General features: G+C 39.1%; 1 long non-coding RNA gene across 1 annotated transcript in view; it reads right to left on the bottom strand.

Moving 5' to 3' along the window:
* Positions 1-2,711: 2,711 nt before the first annotated feature.
* LOC121096108 overlaps positions 2,712-10,497 on the bottom strand; it is a 31,891-nt gene continuing 24,105 nt past the window's right edge. The window contains exon 10 of the long non-coding RNA XR_005830351.1: positions 2,712-2,925. This is a non-coding gene — a long non-coding RNA (uncharacterized LOC121096108). The remainder of the gene's footprint in view (positions 2,926-10,497) is intronic.

Below are 10,497 nucleotides of genomic sequence, written 5' to 3'. Positions count from 1 at the left end.
ATAAGAGCTTTGTAGCCTGCTGATGCTTACGGCTCTGTGGTGGAGAAGGTCTCTTAGGGCAAGCTTTGATTGCAGCTAGCAGGCCTCCGGTGGGGAGCTGCCTGTGCCTTAAGAGAGCGAGCAGCAGGGAATTACATTTAATACCTCCGCCTTCCAGTTCTGACGTTCTTTCAGCAAGTAACAGCAGGGCTCCCCTACTATGCTGTATGATCTCGCTCTGTTAACTAATTTCCCCTTGTAACAGGAATGCTCTCGCTTGCACAATGGAAAATAAAAAAAAAATCACGTGGCTGTAAAGCCTGGTAGTTTAAGGGCGCTGTAGTTTTAAACAGTGGGTTTTTGTCCTACTGAATGCTCTGCTTGTGGTCTGATCTAACCTGTGCCTTGCATCATTTGAGAAGATAAGAAAAACCAGATAAGTAAAAATCAGAAAACTGTCCCACTTCACCACAGGTTGTTTTTTTTTACTGAGAAGAGCTGGGTGTCCATGATGAAGACAGCCAGCTGCAGTAGCGTAGCCAGTATTCTATTGCAAGTGTTCACGAATGCATCTGAAGGTACTCTGTCCTGCTTCAGAGAGACTCATTGTAATTGAGTACATTTTATTTGTTGTTGAACTGCTAGCAGAAAACGGCCTCTTTCAGAAAATGGAAAGTTTAATTGCAACAGTAGAGTTTTGCTACACATTTTGGAGGGTTCATTTTATGAAGTATTTGGCTGCCAACAAAGCCTTTTTCAGCCAAACTCTGATGGTATTTAAAGAAACTGGCCGAGTACAGAGTTTTTTTGAATACAAGGCAGAGGTGTGGCCTTTCTGTTGCTCTCACAAACTCACATACCTGCCCATATTTCTTCATACCTCCTGCTTGAAAACACCCATGTGTTTCTAGAGGATCAAATTGTAGCCTTGTTGAAGTCAATGTCAACATCATTGTGGACTTCAGCAGGGGCTGGAACTGGAAGCAAACTTACAATCATGATTGAAAATCAAAAGTAAAATGTCCTTGCCTATGACAGTTATTATACCTTTGGTAAGTGTTTTACTGGGCCAATTTTGTGAAGGATAAAAATGCAAAACCAATTTTAGAGGGAGGCATCCTACTTTTCTTTTTTTAATGAATTATAAAGAAATGAAAATATGCAAAAATGTGTCCTGATGGTTTCTTGAATAACATAATATGAAAAAATTAAGAAATTGCAACAAAATAGAAAAGTTCACATCTAAATAAATCTAACGGTTTTATAGCTGGGGTTGTAGGAACATGCTCATTCATGTTCAAAGAGCTGCTGGTTGCCCAAAAATATGGAGACCTAAGATCTTTTCTAAGAAACACCAAGGAATATAAAGGTCCAGGCAGGTAAATAAAGACATCAAGATCTGGCTGGTGCTGGCAGCCTGATCCATTAAGATGAGAAAGTGTTGGCTCTTTAGCTATTTATAACTGGTTGGCACCATTCTGCATGTGAAGTGGATTCTTACTGAAAGCTTTAATGCCTGTCACTCAGGAAAGAAACATTATAATATCATTATTTTCATCCTGCAAGATCTGATTAGTCAAGCCAAAAACACACAAACATATAATGCTAACTTTATAACTTACAATTCTCTCAAAATCTTGTTGGTCTCAGCCTTGGTTGAATTTATCATTAATATCTGATAGCATATTTTTCCCTGTCCCTTCAATACCACATTATCTTCGTGACAGTATAGAGAAGTTGTCTGTAAATCAGGGGTTTAATTTTATCTCAGAAGATTTAGATATCAGTGGCTGAATTAATTATGTAATTTAAAATTTGGAAGTTGTTCATTTGGACTCATTAGTCAAAGTGTCACAGTATACAGTTAACAGGAGGGGTATCTGGAAAATTTGCAAATGTTAATATTACTTAGCAATTTAGAGGAATTGAAATGCTTTCAAGGCAGCTGCTGAAATTGTTGCTAATACCACAAAGTATTGATAAATACCAAGATCTTGTTTCTCATACTTTTAATTGTGTTTAGAGATGACACAAACTGATATATCAACTAATCCATATGAATTCTGATAGATTTATTGGGAAGAATAATAAATTCTGCCTTTATTCAGAAGGTAACTTCGGAGTTCTAGAAGATGTAGTATGAGGAAAGGAACAGACTGAGCTTTATATATATATATACACTTGCTGAAGGGTTTTTTCAGGTACTTGAAAGGCAGGATTCCGGTGGCAAGATGCTGAACTAGACAGACTGCAGTTCTGATACAAAAGAGCAATCATTTTACTGACATATGTCACTAAAAAGTTACAGCAAGTTCAGCTTCTTGAACTGCCATTGGTCATACCCTCAGTGATTTATACTGGCTCTATAGTTATCCCCTGAATTGGGCTTCATACTTCCTCCTGTGGGGTTTTTTTTGGCATTTACGAATAGACACATCGCTGTTCCTGCTATCCTTATGCTAGAAGCTTTATGTCTAGAGGGAGAAGAGCTGGTTTTTTGGCTTTTGGCCATGGGGAGCTTTTTGCCTGCTCTGAAGAAATTTCCTAGCATCTAGTGCTTCACCCTCCCTTGTCACAGTTGTGGCCGATCTTGACTTTGCTTTCTGACACCTGACACTGATTGTTCCTCACCCGTGCTGAAGGTGCTGTAGTAAGCTTCCTGGCAGCCCCACCAAGTGCACAGCATGCCCCTGAAGCAACATAAAGAAAAGAAAAAGTTCCCAAACCTTTTCCTCCTCTTCAGCCATCAGACTGTTATTTCTGTCTGCTGCAGCTGCTGCAGGAAGAGGCTGCATTACCTTTGTGAACTGTTGAAACTTGTAACTAACTGCTGTGAGCCAGCAGGTTTCAAATGGGAACTGTAGTTCCTTGTGAAGATCTTATGCTCAAGATGGTCACCCTTGACCTACCACATGGCACATCAGTGATGATTTAAAGTCCTGTGGGCTGAAAAATGGAAAATAGAAATAACAGAAGAAGAATAATAAATAGCGTGACAATTTAATAGAATGAACTTATTTTCTTGACAAAGTCCTAACAAAAGAAGCTATAGACTTATTCGAGTAGTTCATTCATGTAATATTGTAGTTCCAACAACTGTGCTGAATACACGTTATATCTGACAATGCATTATACCTGACAAAAAGGGGGGAAACTGAGTAATTCTTCACTGTATAGAATAGAAGTTGGCTTCAAAATGCCTTGCTTTGTCAGACAATAACACACCAGTATCATGTTATGTAGAAAAATTCAAAGCACGTGCATGAGCAGAGGAAACCTAGTCAAGTAGAGGGAAAAATAGCTAAAACTCAAGGGAGACGAGTCAGCAATTACCAGATGCTCTGGTTAAATATTCTTTTCTGTGCTCTTTTTCATCCTTTTGATTTAATTTCTTTTTTAAGATATATTGTTATTTTTAAATTAATATAGTTCACACATGTCCTGACATTCCTTGGCAACTAAACACTAGGATAAAATTAACAGAATATGTTGGATGAAGGCCTGTTAATTAAGAGTGCATTTGCTTTGTCTTTTTTTTTTTTTTTTTTTTTTCCCACTAGGCATTAGTTCCAGTTTCAGCCTTTATAGGCAAGAGAAGACCAAATGGTAAATAAAACATGCAAGACTGGTAGAGTCTGAGCTTCTGGGTGTAGGTCAGTGGCCCCTATGCAGCCTGTGGCTTTATATTGCTCAAAACAACAGAAAGGAGTTGTCAACCAAGCTACACTGACAGAAGAAACTGAGTCTGAATAGCTCCTTCTAACTTATAACTTAACATAATATCATTTGTAATTCATAAGTAAAGAAGGCTGCAAAGTGGCAAAAGACTTTACCAGTGCTGCCCTGCATCTGACTAGAAGTTCATCTAGTCAAATATGTCTCCAGTACTGGCCATAAGTAGCTGCCTGGGAAAGTGTAAGAACAGAACAAGAATACAACACTTTCCCCTAATGCTTTCCTCCTCCCTTTTTTCCTTTCTCAGCCCTATGGGGGAAAAAAGGTCTTCAGTCTTTGCCTAACCAGTGTGATGGACACATAGACCTCAGAGTTTTCTAGCAGCACCTATCTCGTGTTTCAATGCTTATTTGTACTTAGATTATTTCTTGTGACTTGCTGGTTGTGCTGTGTTAGTGTTCAAATATTGACAGGTCAAGACTCATTTTGAGAGACATGTCTGCATAGTGAAGGATAACTATTGCCCTGAGAAGCTTTAAACCTCTGGTTTAACTAGACAAGACAGATTGGAAGGGAAAGAGGTACACATCGTGGTCTTTGATGCTCTAAGTTATGCACTAATTATAAATATATTCCTAAAATAATTTCCAGTCTGGTAGATAGAACATTGCTGCAGAGTCACAGCAGCAGAACCCCTTCACAGAAATTTGAAGCTCAAGGATATTTCCACTGCCACAGCACTCAACCCTCTTCACAGGGAACAGAAAGAAAGCATTTACTTGCTCTGGGGGAGAGCAGAGCATGCTGGTAGAGTAAGCTGCACATCCTTGGCAAGATGCTGCCACAAACCTCCCAGTCAGTGGAGAAAGGGTTACTTCCAGGGTATAGATTGTGTCCAGGGCAACTCTGGGGCCCTGGACGAAGGAAGAATCTGTACCGCACCCATCCTACTAAAGTCAGCCTTCTCCCTGCTGAGAAGAGAAATAGGATTTTTGGAAGGGGAAGTGGGGTAGATGTGATCTTAGGGCTTGAATTTTCAAAGAGGTCTAAACCAACTGAAGTAATGTGCTAGCAGCAGGCTCATATCCATCAGCAGAGACAGCATACATTTATTTATATCTTGCTTTTACCTGCCCAGGATGGGGCCATATTTCTTGTTGATAAATGCAATCCGAAGAGCTTCACTTAGAAGGTGCTTATTTTAGAAACTCAAAAAAAGAGTTCCTGCCCTTGTTGAAGTAACTACTTGATTGTGTTTCCCACTGAAAACCATGAGCTACCACAGCATGGCTGCACACTTGAGAGAGCTCAGTTACTTTCTCAAGCGAACAAGTCATTTGTTCTTCATCAACTAGAGTTTATGTATTAATGGTCTCCCTGCTGTTAAGAAGTTCTCTCATTTGGATACAGTGTAAAGGATAACAACTTGCAGATGAACTTTGGCCCACGAAAAGCCCAATAAGAGTGATTCTTTATCCTGCAGGGCAAGAGTATAGGTTAATCAGTACTTGAGCAACCCTCAGCCATTTAATTGGGATAAAAAAGCTGATACAATTATAGTGTTTTTTCTATTTAAGAATCTTCAAAGTGTAACTAGGAAATTATGCATCTGTCCTGGACGAGAAGAAACAATTGATCTGTATGCAGCTACCCAGAAATGACATGAAGTGAGTGAAAATGTCGGAGCTCTTACAAAAAGACAACCTCTTAAAATATACTGCTAGTTAAACCATGTTCCGTTCTGTTAATAAAATGAGAGAGAGAATAAAGAGCAGAGTCATAGTTTTTCCACATGCTTTCATGGTTTTCTTATTTATTTGCCTTCTGTTCTTACTTTTCTGCCTGTACAGATACCCAAACTATAACATCTCCCTTTTACATCAAAGGGATTTGAGGAAGGACTGCCTTGATCTTTCTTCCTTTCATCTGTCTCTCCTTGCTTCTCCATGTTTTCTCTGTAGCTACAAGTGGATACCACCCAGTGACAGCAAAGGCATTTGAAAAGGAGTGTCTTTGCTCGGTTGAGGGGCCTTGCAGCTGACAAGCACACTGCTAAAATTGGATCCTGCTGATCAGCGGGAGGATGGCCTGGGTATGGGTTCGTACATATCTTCATAGGGGCTCTTGAGGGTATCACTTACATAACCGTGCCAGTTGCTTAATTTGCCTCCAGCTCTTAATAGTTAATCATGCTGCTTAATAAAGGGGGTAATTAAATACCACAAAGTACAAATATGAGGGTGTTCACCCAATACAGGTGTGGTAGGCTTTAGTAGAGCCAGTCAAGTGGCAGAACTCCTGTTCCGCAGAAGGGTCCAAATTATGCCTTATAAGAATGCGTGTTAAGACCCCTCTGCTCGTGCTCATTTTTTAAAATTCATTGGGTCCGGATGCTCTGTCTTGTAGGTTCTCAAATCCCAGGGTTTTCACATTTTTTAAGCTATTTGCACCAGAGTGAGCCCCGAGAAGCCCAGAGGAGGGTCTCCCAGGGCTTCAAGACTCAGACCTTAGGCATAAGCTCAGTTCTCAAAGGTTTCCTGCTGCTCAGCTGGGAGGCCCAATGTGATGTGTAGTGTTTGGGTTCACAAAAGAGGACAGCTCTGCTGCTTCCAAAAAGCTGGCAGGCCTGTAATTGGCAGGTGGAGTGGCTGCAGTCCCCAGCAGGTGGGAATGCCTTGGGGCTGCGGGCCCTGGGAGCCTCTGCTCTCCTGCAGCCCGCTGGGTGAGTCACCGGAATTCCTTCCAGGCCTTATTTCTGAAGTTCAGTGAAACCCTGTCCTTTGTTGAGAAATACTTCTATTTTGACAAACTGACAAAAAATGCCCGCAAAAGTCCTGTTTTTCTGGAAATTTTTCAAACAGCTTTAAAGTGAAGCACAAGCAAATAGTCAAGTTGGGTTTGTTTTAACGTTCTGGATTAAGTTTGCAAATGCTGCTTCTATATCTGATGCCTCACGAGGGATGCAGGCTTCTGTAGGTATTCAAGTATGGACCCAGAGTGATTCCAGTCCACTAGGAAAAAAACATGGATTTTATGATGCTGACAAATAATGCATATCTAATAATCAATTCTGAATGCTAGATGTCATATGCATATCTCAGACACTGTAGTTCTGTATTCCTGTGGATGAAGGTCCACTCCTTTTCACCCAAACTTACTCTACCAGTAGAAAATTGAGAATGTTTTCAAGCATAAATTCCATTTGTTAGTATGTATGGTCAGGTCTGTTTCAGTTTCAGAACTATGCTAAACTTTCCACATTCCCATCAATGGGAACAGCCCAATATATGGTTATTTTTTAACCCACGATAGCATGCAGTGATAAATCCTTCCAAATGAATATGTGAAACAGGATATTCTACCAATACAGAATAACAGTACAGGAGACCTAACTGATGTTGAAACCTTCTTTAAAATTGGACTTGTCACTATTTTTTGTACTGAGAGCTGAATCTTGCAACACAGAAAGCTCTGCAAATCTGAGAGCTGGTGCTGCTCAGCAACCTACTGGAGGCAAGTACAAAGCTCCAGAATCAAACCCTTTGTTTTTGGAGAATGATCCTCTCACAGTAGCAGTTGCTTAGCTGTATACTTCAATCTGTTTCATTGCACATCATTCAAAATATTCAGAAATAGTCTGTCTTATGTCTTCTGTGAATGCCACAAGCTATGTCATGTTGTATCTGTGCATTGTTATTAGCTAAAATATAGAAAAGCATCTCTCCTTTCTCTAACTTCCATTCAGCACTTTTACTGTTACCTTCTTAGGTGTGATGGGTTTTATATTCAAAAGAAACAATTCCCTGTGAAGCATTTTAATATCTATCTGTCCGCTATAAGACCTGATTTTTCATCCATATAATTTACAGCCTGGGTCTCCTGTTAAAAGTACTGTGCATTGATGAAAAATAGAAAAATATTACACTTACTGATTGTTTTACTATAATCCAGTGAAATTCAAGTAGTTTGGCACAAATGAAAGTAACCACTGCAGAGCTTGTGTAGGGAGACAGATTCAGGTATTGTAGAAATGCAGAAAATGCAAAGGAACAGAAGAGACTATGCTGACAACAAACTACATAATAAAATAGAAATGAATCTCTGCTAGATCTGGGGCTTGTTCCCTCATCTAATGACTGCAGAGATCAGGGCTTAATCTATAGCTGAATAGGTAACTATTGAGTATGCGGTATGGATTCCCTACTGTGTCTTATACAGGTTTAACAGAGGTGGTCATAAAGAATGACAGATTTAGGAAATTCCTCCTTTCTGAAACTATCCTAACACACAGCAGCTTCTGTTACTATACCCGAGTTTAAGCAGAGATGAGGCAGAAGCTCTGCTCGCTCTCAATTTGATGTGGCTGAAATGGAAAGCTTCACAAAAATTAACAACATTCTTTCAAAGGCTATAGACTACTTGTTTTCATTCTAAGAAAAGGCAAAAATAGTAGCAACTGCATAGCTTCTGAATTATTTTAGTGATAGTACTAAAGCATGGTTTTACAAAGTCTGTGTAAAGCCAACAGGACTTAAGTTGGTGGTAGGGGATATTGCCAAATTACTGCTTTTAAGAGACATTCAGATGCAGAACGGTTCCCTTTTTTCACTCTCAGAGACTTTGCTCTGGAAAAGGGTGTTCCTCATTCAAGGCCTGATCTTGAATTTAATTGGAGTATATTGCTAGTGGGCATCACCTTAGATAAGCTCTGGCTCCGTATGTGGTATTGGACCACCACAATGAATCATCATAACTTGAACACAATAGGTTTTATACTGTCATCTCAATGGTTTTCAAAATACGCCTTGCCAGAACAATTTCCTTTTTTGTATGGCTTTCTATGGGGAAACACATGGTTCCTAGAGGCTTTTAGGGCTCCATAAGTCAAAAATGGTTGCAACTATGGAAACTTTGCACTGTTTCTTCTCATGAGAAAGAAAATTCCATGCATTACATATTTAGAAAAGATGAAAATAGATGTCCTGAGGTTTAGGCACTGGTCTAGTTACTCAGAAAAACAGGTTTTGTTTCTCTGCTGGTAACTCTCGATCTTGTTACAATGAACAAACCACTTAATTTCAGAGGCTGAAAAAGAGTAAGACAATGCTTTTTTTTTTTCCCCACCTGCTATTTATGTGGTTTGCAAAGTTCAGCTGTAAACTCTTTGAGTATGTTGATGAGTGACTGTTTTTAGAACCTGAGACAGCATTCTGACTGAGACTTCAAGAAGGCACCAGAGTTCAAACAGCAGCAACACTTGAATGAGTTAACTACTGTAAATGCACACGTAAAGGACTAGTTAAAGATCTGCCATTATTGTGAGTGTGTTCAATCATAACAACTGTTTGGTGCCTGTGTCATGTGTTACATGTAGCACACATTAAATTAAATGTACTTGGGTCAAACAATTACAATTTTTGATATATGCTTGTTCCACTTTTATCTGTCCACACCCAGAGCAGTTTCCCACTGATGTTTTTCCATTTCAAATCATAGTGGAGTAATTGTTCAGCTAAATTATAGGACTGGACACAAGAAGATGGAGATTTGCTCCCTGTTCTGAAGTTGCACACTATTAAGAGCTCTTTTCATAATAGTATTCTTCTGTCTGTCATGCCTTTCACAGGTCTATGACAAAGAAAAAACCCAAAAGTAATAATATAGCCAGAGATAATTTATATTTCTAAAGAAATCAAAGAATCAAAATTATTATTAGTAATATACACTGAGGTGTAGCTAAACTAATTTGCTTTTAAGTCTTTAGCCAGTATATACGAAGCTATGATTAAGTTCCACTAGTCTTCAAAACGCTCAAGGAATATATCTAAATAAGTGAAATAAATGAAAAAAATCAAATGTTTTGATGTGTCACCTGGGATTTGATAGCAGTAACTTGCTTTATCTATATTCCTTTGTGACTATAGAAGGATGTTTTTAAAAGGCAAAAAGAAAAACTGACCTTTTGATTATTTTATTAACTGAGGGACCTATGACAATTAGAAATATGAGCACAGGGGAAAAGCAATAATGTTTACTCAGCTCCCATTTATTTCATAGTGTTTTTATTTTAAGCCTGTGGTCTAAGGTGGCAGAATTTGATCAAAAAAGCACTGCTCATAATCCTTTCAGCTTTTGTTTTCTCAGAACACTGTTGTCATACTCTCTGTTACCTGCACCCTTTTAAGAAGGCTGTCCCAGACAGGCAATTTTGCCAAAAACTAAGCTCCAAGTGGTGAGGCCTGAATGTCAGAGCCAGTTGAGAATGTACTCTCTGAAAAAACAGGCTCTTTGTCAGGTGTCACCAAATCAAGGTCCAAAACATGTAGCCACTTTCTAAAGTCTCTGCCCTTCGGTTTTGGTTATAGCTGCATAAACACAAGGTTTGCAAAGTTGCAGCAATGCCTTTAAAACCAAAAATTATCCTTAAATGCATGCGTGAGAACAAAAGTAAAGGTTTCATTATTTAAGAGTTAGACATTCCTGGTTCCTCTCCTGAATTACAACGTTGCCTTAAAATCAAAGAAAAAAATTGCACTGATTTTTTTAATTCTGATGGCGTGTCCTTTGACATTCAGGATCATCTCTAAGGAGATGTTTCCTTTGCAACTCACAAATTTAATCGGGCAAATAGAAGTTCACAATTAAGCAATTTCTGCTGGTAGACAATCCTTTGGAGCATAAAGCTACTGAGCTTTAGGCTCCTGTACGCCAGTTGGCTTATCTGCTTAAGAAGCATGGACTTTTAGGTGTGGGTTTAAAATGATAAGATTTATCTCGTGGAGAAGATTATGTATACACATTGCCTTGGCGACTGGCTTGCTTCACATTAACCAGGAATAGGTT

This window comes from Falco naumanni, chromosome 12 (genome assembly GCF_017639655.2).
Source record: "Falco naumanni isolate bFalNau1 chromosome 12, bFalNau1.pat, whole genome shotgun sequence".
Lineage (NCBI taxonomy): Eukaryota > Metazoa > Chordata > Aves > Falconiformes > Falconidae > Falco > Falco naumanni.
Note: the sequence above shows the minus strand (reverse complement) of the source record. Positions and strands in the feature narration are given on the sequence as shown.